At 43.6% G+C, this 12,611-nt stretch overlaps 1 protein-coding gene across 3 annotated transcripts in view; it reads right to left on the minus strand.

Annotated features, from left to right (window-relative positions):
- The window catches only part of tpst1 (tyrosylprotein sulfotransferase 1), a 35,064-nt gene extending 33,568 nt beyond the window's left edge, over positions 1-1,496 (minus strand). The window contains exon 1 of one of the 3 annotated variants that reach the window (XM_042063053.1): positions 1,343-1,496. The gene's annotated coding sequence lies outside the window, so the exon portion shown is untranslated. Of the gene's footprint in view, positions 1-1,269 lie in introns of all 3 variants that reach the window. The other 2 variants (XM_042063052.1, XM_042063054.1) reach the window with 2 other exon arrangements.
- Between the last annotated feature and the right edge of the window lie 11,115 nt (positions 1,497-12,611).

Below are 12,611 nucleotides of genomic sequence, written 5' to 3' on the forward strand. Positions count from 1 at the left end.
AATCACAAATCACTAATAAACATCACCAACAGAACAGCCTTCTTCTTCACTTGGGTTATCAAGCAACAACGGGATGTAAGCACATTGTGTCATGCCATTCACAATAGGATATGAACCTACATTCAGAAGTAGGCTATAGACTTCCTTTAGGTCTATGTTTGTCTTTTTTATGATACAAAAGGACATGAGCAACAGCAGCAGGTTATTCAGTTTACCTGAGCAGAAGCCAACAGGAAACCAAACGGCAATAACCTAGATGTCACCCTGAGTAGTCATCTAATGCAGAACTCAGTGGATGAGAGGGAGAAGCCATTCCTCCTTGCTGAAGAGATAGGTCTACTACACAGGAGGGAGAAATTGTGCTGAGACGAGATGGTTCTCATCAAAACGCTCTTTCATTCTGATGCATTTAATGTTGCTAAATGTGCGTTGCTCTTCATGCCACAGCCTTACAACCCCCCCCCCCCCCCCAGATGTGGACCAGACTTTCAATAAGACATAACCGGATGCCTACTGTCCCATTAAATAATTGTCTGGGACAGCAACAAAAGTAACATAGGCCTCCACAGTCTACAAGTTAGATGTTGGTAGCCTACTTTAGTTTTCTTATCAATTACCAAACATAAATTATTTCCAATGATTCCGCGGACAGGACTAAAAGGCGCCAGATCGTAGGCTAAACAGTAAATAACTAAGTTGATGTTTTCCCCCAAGAACAATTTCACAGGGCTTTCTTAATAACATTTTCTCATGTAACTGTTGACTACCAACAACAATGTGTCTATCCGTGTTTACATAACCACAGGCGAGCCCAATAACGGAGGTCTTGCAGCCAACACAAGAATTAACGCAAACATAGCTTATCCGACTTAAGTGGTCCTATCGGTCCCACATTATTATTTGTGTAGCATGTGAGATGGCAACGTTAACATCTCAATCACAAGGATTAAAGCAAGAGCGCGATCGGATCGACTGACACAATGTAGTAACATACCTATGTGTCAGATACCACTATTATTTTTATCCGTAACATTGGCACGTGCAGGACCCACTAATTTTTCGGCCAGGAAAACATTGAAATCGCGCATAGACTGATCACTCACACACCGATATTCGCGTCTGCCTGGAAAATATAGACTGCTGCCTGATCGTCTCAATAGACACACAGATACAAACTGCCAGAGAAACCCCTTGAAGAGAAAGGGAGCAAAGGACGAGCATTTACATTGTACCTTAATCTAACTGTACCGCTATAGATTCGTAACGCACCTAGAATGCAGAAGATCTGCGGCGGCATAAAATTGCTTCACTGGTTAGCAAACACTTCCACGGGCTTGAGCACCTTTGTCTATACACTCCATTTGTCTTCCGCTCCTTCCGTTCGGTGCTTAAAATTGCGACAGGCAAGTCCACTAAAAACTGCTTTCTCTACAATTGTACCACGGTAAACGCGTCACCTCTTCTTTACTAGTCTGATACTGTAGCCCTGAAAGCGCACAGCTGATAGGCCCTTCCAAAGACGAGAGATCAGAAAGCAACCTTGTCTCGGAATACTGGATTGGCTTATAGGTTAGTGAGAAGGACTAACTATGCGCCAGCCCATTTAAAGGGCCAGTGCATGTGCTGCTTTCACCATGTATGTAGGCTATGTACATAACATGTACGTCCACATGTCTATATATTTAGTGACACATGTAGTCCTACATCATCTATTTATTTGCCTGTCTTTGCAAATAAAATCTAACTATCTTACTACTTAAACTATCTTACTACTAATATACAAGTGTATGCATACATTTTTAGGACAATGAAAACATATCTGAATGCTCCAATTGCTATTGTTTTAGCAAAGCACATAAGTCAATGTGCTTTTTAAAGTCAAATACTCAAAGTGACTAAAGTAATTGATTCAGCTATCCTTTGCCCCCTTAAGGATCTATATACCTATGCCAAAGTGCTTGGCAGCCTCTTTGCACTGCTGGTAATGGTGGTATAAATCCTGATGCACATATGTTAAATGTATAGACCTGACAGCTTTGCTCATAGCTATTGAGCTTGATTCCGAAGTCCGCTCTGGATGCCACAGCGATGAAAGCAGAGAGCGTCACTGTTATTTACTCCTTATGGTGCATGTGACTTTGTGATGGAGGGTACTGGGACGGGATGAACCCCAGTGCATTAGTGCTCATTTGAGCTTTTCAGAGGGGTTGGCACTGCCAGTGACTGAAGGCTCCCATTAATGACTGGAATTAGTGTTGCACTGCACTTACCCTTCTCTCACCCTAAAGAGGGTAACTGATTTAAGTGGGAGTGGAATTACTGGCAGATTGGATGGGAAGGGAGGGAGGGGGTGGTGGTGGATGAGGATTTGGTTTCATTTCTCTGATATTTCAGTTCATTCTATCCAATCTAGAATCAACCTTGCTTGTTTATTCTGAATGCGAAGGAGATTTTTTTGTTTGTGTGGCTTTGATGTCACCTATTGTCTTATTATAAGCATGTCAGTTTCATGACATGCAGTTCAGTAATCAAGGATCTTTGGAAAACACTATCCCTAGCATAACACAGGAAAGGTTAGCTGCAGCCACAGGCTTATGCTACACCATGTGACGCCATCATACAAAATATATAGAAATAAACAGATAAATGTAAAATCATAGTTATAAAAGTGGTGGATAGCAGTGTAGGGTTAGGGTAAAGACACTAATTAGATTGTGTTATGTAGAGAGGGATAGACAGATAATATACCTCTTTCCCTGAGTGACAGAAACAGGGAAGAGGTGAAGGGCACAAGGAAATATTAATAATAAAAATGGATACAAACTCCAGCAGCATTCTGACAGCAATGAGAGGAGATAGACATATATGTCTAATATGTATATATATATATATATATATATATATATATATATATATATATATATATATATATATTATATGACAATAATTTGGTGGACTTGCTGCTAACATCCAGCAAAATTCTGGCAGACATGAGAACTTCCAGCAGCAACAAGAATTTAGTTGCACATTTCGGTGAGACATTATATTTGCCGCAAACTGGTTGCTACAAATATACTGTTTTTTGATATACTGTTCCACAAACTCAATTGGCCAAACAACAACCTTTTGACAACAATGAGAAGTTTGCCACAAACTTCCAGCAACCTTCTGGCAACAATTACAAATGTGTCAAATAACTATGCAAAACATAAATGGGAGACAACCTAAAGCTGTTTACTGTTTCAAACAGTAAATCCCAGTGGTGCTGGTCGTTTTGTCATGATGTGGTTTGGTTTAAGAGGGAAAGCCAGCACAGCCAGTATTGTTTGTGATGAATTTCAGTGTGATAAAATGCAAGACAACACTTCAATACATTGTCCACGCACATGTGTTCTTCTCATAAAACACTGAGGTCACATCTGTCCTTTTAAAAGACCAGGAAAACCCAGGAGGGTGAAACATATCCTGCATCTCAAAAATAGCACCCCAGGTGACAAGAATACTGTGTGGGAATCGGAGTGAACACCGGATTTAAAGATACCCCAGAGACTAAGTTCTAAGGCACGAGGCATGAAAGGGTGAGGTTCTATACTAACAGGATAGAAAGCCTCACTTCACCCACAGAAAGACTTCTGAGAGTGAGTTCTGGTAAGAAATAATCTCATAATTCAAAAATGAGACATGGGGATAATAATAAAGGATCCCATTACTTAAAATCCCCCAATATCCATCGGACACAGCGGCCACTTTGGTCCACTGGACATCACCCGCTGAGTTCAAAAGAACTTGCTAACAAAATAGAAGAAGAATCTTAACACTGTTAATGCAACTGTGCCATTCAGCTCTATGGAGCACTTGGCCCTCTTCCCACGCATTTAAGAACACTTTTCTGCTTAAATGTAATTGTGATGCTGTGGTCTCTCAAAGCACTGCCAAAGTGATCCTGATTTAAAAGGATTGGGTTTTGACCAAACTTAGGGGTAAATGCATTTCCATGATGACACCCCTTTGCTGTAACCGGATCCAGAGGGATCTATTGTTCACAGTTCCAATTTCCCTGCCATATACATCTGTGTCAATGGTCTTTGAAAAAGCAACAAGGCAGTAAATCCTGAACATGTTCCCTGCATATTCATCACCTCTGAACACTCAGAAGGTCACCAATGCAGCTGGAGTTCAAAATAGCATCAGCTAACAATGTGTCTCAAGAGGTTGGTCTGCAGAAGTCATTCAGTCCCGATCATGATAAGAAAAGAAACGATGAAAATGAGAAAAGGCAGACGGAGAGTCCCAGGAGAACAGCAGGAAATCACAGCCGCCTCTGTATAAAACCTGTCGTCTGAAGGAGCAGCCATAAGTAAGAATGGGGGGGGGGGGTTTCTAGAGTGAGGACATGACACCCAGCTGAGTGTGGGTTTGCTTGCCTCTCTATCCAAATGACAACCTGTGAGAGAGAAGATGCCATTTGCTGGCGCAAAAAACTGTCTCCTTGGATCAGGCACTCAGAACAGATTGTGCCTGAGATCACTCCCTCTATCTTGCACAAGCACACACACACACACACACACACACACACACACACACACACACACACACACACACACACACTTTTGGAGCAGGACTAATAGGGCCATGAGAAGACAGGAGGTAGGCTTAAATCTATTTTAGAGAACAATGAAATATGGATGAGGCACTAAGCCCAGACACAGTGGCTGGCAAGAGAGTTCAGCACAGGTAAGCATCAAGCCTACAGCAATATGCACCAAAATACGATCAGTGAAGGGTGACGGTTGCGGCTTTCACACCGAGTCAAATCCATCTTGCAAATTTCACTAAAAGACCGTTTGTGTCTTCTTTGTAGATTCTGGCAGTGAATCTAGGACTCTTTATTGGTTTACCTCTATAATGTTGTCAAGCAGAATTGTTGCAATACATTGTACAGGAACACAAAGTACAACTTTTAAAATGAGTTTAGCGAAGCTCTTTTGCTCCGACATGATCAGAAGGATTCACTGATTTCACTGAATATTTCATTCAGGGGTGAGCTGTGGTGCAAGAGTCCATACCACATTCAGGTCCAAGTTCCCATGAGGACCCGGGTTCAAATTCCAGATCCCAACCCATCTCTCTTTTCCTACACGCTTCCTGTCACTCTTTATTGTCCTACCTGAATAATGGCAAAAAGCCCAAAACATTCTTTTAAAAAAATATTCCACTCAGACACTACCAATATTGATGAAAGGGTTTAGATCTAGTTTTGAACATTTTTGAAACAGATGGCACCATTTCAATAACCTGACTCTCGCCAGATGAATTTCATTCCACTTAGCTCCACCTAGCTTCACTCACATCCATCTGGGACCTCTTCCGTTGAGAGTGATTTCTGCACCAGATTTTATGGTAGAGCCAATCAGAACACAGTTTCATAGATGTGACATAGCGTAGAAGCGACTGTGAGACTGTTATCAGCGTCACGGGTTGGCTTCGATGTGAGTGGTTGAAGTAGCACGTCAATAGATGACAGACAAGTGACTTATCCAATCATATGCAAGCATTTTTTGATTAGGCCCAGCGTTCTGAGGCAACACTTCAATGTATTGATCCCAGATGGATGAGTGGAGCTAGGCGGAACGAAATTCATCTGGCGAGAGTCAGGTTACCATTCCAATGTATTTTACTTAAAAATCTACAGTATGCATAGTAAGAATGTTCAGTATGTTTAAACATTACATTTATAAATTGTTGTCTAAATTATTGTTGAACTACTCTTGGAATACAGCAACCTTTACCCTTTACTGAGAGAAGCCCACACCATTTCTCTCTGTGCCCATCTATTCTCCAAAAGCTTGAAAGCTAAAATAACCAAATGGAAGATATTAGGCCTCATGAGTCACAACACATATCTTTCTAATTTGTGCAGCACATTTTTGTTCAGTTTGGTGAGTATGGCACACACACACACACACACACACACACACACACACACACACACACACACACACACACACACACACACACACACACACACACACACAGACACACACACACACACACACAACGTGTAACAGGGGCCTTTACAGAGAGGAAAAATATTGTTTGCTGCTTAGTGTGAACATCTGAAATCTATCCTCAGAGCCACAGCCTTGCATTGAAATATCAAGGCACACTTAATCCTATGATGATTAATGCTGTTTGTTTTTAAGCTGGCCTGTGTCACACCTAGCTTTGTACCAAAGACCAAGAGAAGCAGAGAAAACAAATAAACAAATACACAGACAACACAGACAAAAAGACCATTCCTTTTTGGAGAAAGAGTTTCAGGTTTTTCCTTAAATTCACTCAGAATTAGATGTAATCCCTACTGTATCTGTGAAACGTGCCTGCAACGATGGCAGCTCTGCCATCTATAATCAATGCCACATTGATGTTCTCAGCTCCTATTTTTGAACAAGACGTCTGAATATTTTTGGGTTGCAGTTTAGTTTCTGACGTCTGAAGCAATACAGCTCAGCATTTGTGAAACAATACAATGGTGGAACATTAAAGGTGCACATGCATGCAGAAAGTGTAGTAATAACATGGACACTAACATGGACACCATTTTTGTTAATAAATTGCTAATAAATGGCCATACACCAAAAAACATACAAATAGTAACATAAAAGCTACCACTATATTACAGTTTCCTTACACACAGCACATAGAACATGATGTGTATTATTAATTTTTCCATGTAGTAAACATAAGAATTAAGAGAGATGTTGGGATTGTACAGAACATTACGAGACACCAGAGGACATTGCTAAACCACAGGAGATGTTGTGGACAGTCAGGCCAAACCAATTGCACACACACAAACCCCAGCCCTCCAGACTCCTCGAGAACACCTTGTCCGACCCCTGTGTGCCTGGCATCTCTCTGGCCTCTAATCAGTGGCACAGCATCTGGGCTGATTAGGTAAAAGCTCTCAACTGCTGCCAGAAAAAACAAGAAAAAAATAACAGACATGCAAGGACACACACACACACACATTCACACACACACAAATGTGCATACACGCACACACACACATACACACACATTCACACACACACACACACACATACATAAAAAAACACACACACATATCCTGCTTGGCTAGGATGTCGAAAAAAAACATGCCACGTCCCTGCTTAATTAAACACCTGTGATGCTGTGAAGGAGGAAGGGCATCTTTTTATAGGCTGTTGAATGATGAGATGGAGGGTGGAGTCTCACCCTCCACACACATAGATAGATAGAGAGAGAGATAAAACTTAACAGAGAGACACAGCTAACGCTACGATGTGAATCAGTAGCATTAAGAGTCCTCCTGGGTATTCCCAACATACTGTAACCTCTCAGCACTGCTGTCTGGCTGTGGGTGGACAACGGCTGCCTGATATGAGATTTTGCTCGTAATCTGTGGCTCCCGTCAGGCTGTTTGGCACAATCGTTTGCTTGATTAAAAAATCAATGTGAGAGACCCCCATCTTGCCTCCACTTACACATATACGCACACAAATACACACACACACACACACACACACACACACACACACACACACACACACACACCCACACACCCACACACACACAGACACACAGACACAAATACACACACAGATCAACACGGACACACAGTGTGTGGTTTTTGTGCACCCAAAGCCACCGTTACTCACATGCCACTGAATTAGCAGGCCGTCCCCACAGTTTAATTGCAGCGAATTGGGCTTGGCAGCGAGCCAGGGCTGACCTTAGCCTAAGCCGATTTTCGCTTGACCACTGTTTGGTTATGGTCCGGAGGCAGATGGTGCTCCAGGGGAGAATGGGGAGATTTATGGCCAAAGCAGCAGGGGCCGGCCATAGCATGACCAGGGCAGGGGAGAGATGCACAGTGATAGTGCCCAAACCCAAGGCCTACGGTGCAGGCTAATGAGAGGACTTACATAAGCAACGCTAAGTACACTCTCCCTGACTGAGAAAGCCTGTGGTCTCTGTAAATGTATTTGTTTGTTCCAGATTGGAATCCCAAAATGTTGTATCAAGCTGGGCTGGATGAAAGAAGATTCCGTTCACCACAGGAGTTCTCAAATAAATCAAGCAGCCAAAGAAGAGTGGTGAGTGTTTTGAAAGCATGTCTGACATTTTGGTCTCTAACAAAGCTTAATCTACAAAGATCCTTGGGGAGGCTGTGTCTATCATGGCCTTTTTAGTTCTACATTCCATGCTGCAGTAGACGGCAGTAAAATGGGCTTTTGTGGCATGCTGAATATGTAGCAGTTGAACAGTGAAGCATTGGCACCACATATTATTTGGTGTACCCCTGGTTGCTGTGGCGACAGACTGGCACACAACAGTGAGGCAGACCACCTGCGATGGCCGTGACTTCATAGGGGTCTGTGAAGGCCTGTCAGTGAGAGGATGGTGTGTCAGGGACACCGGCAGCGCCTGCAGCTGCTGCCTCCCCGCGGGAGAGAGCGCATGGTGGTGGTGGGCACGCCGCGTGCCCGTTCTGGCACTTTCCAAAAAAAAACTAAAACTAATTCCCCTCCTCGGCGAGAGCGCGAAGAGAGCGCCAACGCAGCACACGTCCTCAGGAAACTGCTGTGTCCGCCGCACACTGGGCAGCGCGAGGAAATTGCTCTTCCGTCCGCCGCATTTCCCCCACACAGAACAAACAAGCCTCCGGGCAGTCAGCTGTACGTAACGTAAACACATACAGCTCAAGCTTTATTCTGCTCAGCATTAAGTAGGCAACGAGAGCCCATGTTAGACAGCGTAACGAACTGACAATGACAAGATGCAATTTGGCCCCTGATAGACACTGCTGAGTAAGTAGTACCATAGAAAGTGCTGGAAAGTATACCATAGAAAGTGCTGACTTGCTCCCTGCGTCAAGAGCCTTAGTGTGCTTACGAGGGATCATGGCAGCTACCTGGCCTCTTTTGCAGCATGGGGAAGTGAAGATGTCAAGGGATCCTGCATTATTTAAGGACCCCTGTAACCCTATACACCTCACCCAGAGTCCATATACATCTTAACCAGGAGAAGCAGGTGGAGGGAAGTGCTATCCAGGGTTTTCAGTGGCTAGTGCTCTTAGTGCTGTCTCACACATTTTCCACGGATCATCTCAGGAACCAACGAGGGCGCCAGCCCACAGACAGTGTCCTATGTCCCTTTGACCTCCCGTGGCTCCCCCCTGCAGTTCCGGCGCGGGCGGAGAGAGCGACCGGTGGGTGACTCAAGGAGGGGGACGCGGCGGGGTCGTGTTTCAGATAAAGACGCGGCGCTTCCGTGTGCTGCGGTGGGCCGAGCGCACATTAACCCCCCCCCCACCCCACCCCCGTCCCTCTTTCGGCACATCCGCCACCGAAGAAGTATTCTCCCTTTCATCACTGCTACCTCTCAGTGGAGGTCTTCTCTGAGTAGGCGGCACACAGATGTGTGAAATGAGCTGTAAAGCATGCAGGTGCAGCACACTCTCCAACTGGATGCAGATCTCTTATCTCCCTTACTTAGATTAGAGCTCAGGCCTATAAATAGAGCACACATAGAACCGCTTGCTGCCTATAATCAAGATGGTGGGTCACAGCGCCCAGATGGCCGATACCCTTGTGACTCTCGGGAGCTTTGATGTTTAAGATGCTGCGGTGGCGAAGACTATGTTAGTGTCTGTGTGCCACTGCCTCCAGCACTGGCCCTGCCTGAGCCCTGGCCAGGGTGAGATCGAGACTTGATAAGATAATCAGATTGGCAGCTTGGCATGGATGTGTGGGGCTAATTAAGAGCTGGATGTCAGTAACTGGTACCTTCACCCCCAGGGCCCGTGGTGCAGGCTCAGGCGCGGCCAGCAAGCCCAGCTCCACTGATAGTATCTGTCACAGCCAGGACATAGGGAGGAGAAGTGAAAACCTGTGCCTGCGAGTGATTCCATTCCTATCAGAGAGCAGACATGCAAACATGTTTTGAGTTTTCAAAAAAAAAAAGCATACTCACTGACCAAACATATATTTTTTAATAAGTATACAGTAATAATCTACTAAATGTGAGAAATGTCAGGCACTATTTTGCCTTCTTTAAAAAACACATATTGAAATTGCTCCTTTTGTTTCAGTTTGACAGAGACAGGGAAGAGGTGGTGAAGGGCACAGCAAAATAGGAATATGAAAAATTGATACATTACAGGGGGGCAGGAAACTACGGAGACCCATTAGGACTCTCACTGTACGGAACATAGCAGTGTGTCAAAATAAAAACCATCTTTGTGTCATTATACAATACAATGTGACCTGTTACACATGCATGATCAGAATGATGGATAAAAAGATCAGAATTAGATAGATAGATAGATAGATAGATAGATAGATAGATAGATAGATAGATAGATAGATAGATACTTTATTGATCCCAGAGGGGAAATTCAAGGTCTCAGTAGCATACAGACATCACACACAACATTTACTAACAGCAGAAAAAGTAATAAAAGTATATAATATAAAAAACACAACTAAGCAATAAGGACAGTAGAAGATAAAGAATATACTAAAATACAAATTATACTAAATAACACTAAATCTAAATCAAGTCTAAAACAGTATCCACATAGTGTGCTTAGGGGTGATTAAGCATGAGGCCCTTGCAATGACTGAGGCAGGGACTGAGCCTGTGAGTCTCTGTGCATAGTGAGGTAAGGTGCTCTGTGAGAGTGAGTGTCATGGTGATGGTGCAAATGAGTAAGTCCAACAGTGCAACAGTGCAAGAATAAAGTCTAGAGACTAGCATAAAATAAATATGGACATATAAGAGATTAGGCAAGGTAATATAAAAAAATTATAGAAAACTATATCAGTGCAAGAATGGGTTGACGTAATAGGGTTACAGCCATTATACAAGTATTGATTATAAAACATTAAGTATTAAGTAAAGGTATAAGTGTGGCCACAATCCGGCTGTGGGATGGAGGGAGGGGTTATGTGCTAATATAGCACGCAAACAGTGAAGCAGTAAGACAGTGGTAAAAAGTGGCTAGTGGACAGACAGTACACAAACATGGAGAGGGTGGAGAGGCAGACAGACTATGCGGAGAAGTCTATCTCTTCTGTTCCCAATTTTCCCAATAGGCTACTATTGTTATTATTCAACCACTGCCATTCATGGACACAGAATGAAAATCAGATTTTCAACGATATTGAATTTCTGCAGAATGTTTATTTTTTAGCAATCTCCATGACATGCCTGAATATCAGTAGACACTGGACTATATTTACTGTAAGAACGAAGAAGTAATGCAGATATCCACCACAAAGACCCATTTCCTCTCTAGTGGAGTGACAGTTTCCCTCTGCCACAGAGAGTTCATTAGCCTGGCTCTGACATGGGGCTTGGCCCCACAGACTTTTCCCATATTAGACTTAAGCCGCGCTGCTCATGAAGTGAATAAACGCCAGCTCTGATTCATTATCACTGAGTGGTGCAGCAGCAATTTACAGCCAGGACACAGCATCCCTGGCTGAGAGGATAAGAGCTGGCAGGGGACCAGTGTCCAGTCCTTCCTCAAGGATGTTCTCTTTCTTTTTTTGTCTTTTTTTGTCTCTCTCACTATGCTCCCTCCACACATACACACACACACACACACACACACACACACACACACACACACACACACACACACACACACTTTTTTCTCCTTCCTCTTTTCTTGCTTCCAGTGACTTTTGTCGCACTTATCTCTCCTGCACCATTTTAGCTTCTGGAGGAAAACAAAAAGCCCACACCACCACCACCACCACTACCTGCACAAGAGGAAAAGCTGGGCATGAAACTAGTTTCTACGATGGTGCAAACAATGAGTGATTAAACAATTTTCCTCCTCCTTTAGTGATGAATGAAGAAAGTAGATTAGAAGAGGGAGTGTGAGAGAAGTGTGTTTAGATCTGTGCATTATAATGAGTGTGTGTGTGTGTGTGTGTGTGTGTGTGTGTGTGTATGTTTGCGTGAGTGTGTGTATAAGGATAATGGGGTGTGTGTGTATGTGTGTGTGTTTATGTGTGTGCGTGCCTGCTTGCCTGCATGTGTGTGTTTTTATGTGTGTGTGTGTGTGTGTGTGTGTGTATGGGTGTGTTTATGTGTGTGTGTGTGCAAGTGTATGAATGTATGTGTGCTTTTGTAAGGGTGAGGGCTTCCATTTCAGTCAAAAAACACCTTTCTATCAGCATCAAGGTGAAGCTATCACAGAGAACAATCCCCCATCTGCTGTCCTTGATGTGAAAGACTCCCATTCAAGTGCAAGTCGCTGGTTGCCATGCCTCCGAGGCAGACGTTTTTTCCGGGGGTGGCAGTTTGAAGGCCTTTTTATCTGGTGCAAATCCTCACAGAAAGGGACAGCAGCTGGGGTGGGAAGCCAGGATAAACAACACTCTGCATCCATGCAGGGGACGCATCCACCCAACCCTCGCCTGAAGAATATAGACTGGGACAGGCAATTTGATTGGAATGCTTTAGTTGCGAATGGGGCTGCACCACTGGCTTATTTTCTTCTTCCCCTAAAGCATCTTTTTTTAATCAAACTAAATCCATTCTCTGTCTAATTG

The sequence above is a fragment of the Alosa sapidissima genome, chromosome 15 (assembly GCF_018492685.1).
Source record: "Alosa sapidissima isolate fAloSap1 chromosome 15, fAloSap1.pri, whole genome shotgun sequence".
Lineage (NCBI taxonomy): Eukaryota > Metazoa > Chordata > Actinopteri > Clupeiformes > Clupeidae > Alosa > Alosa sapidissima.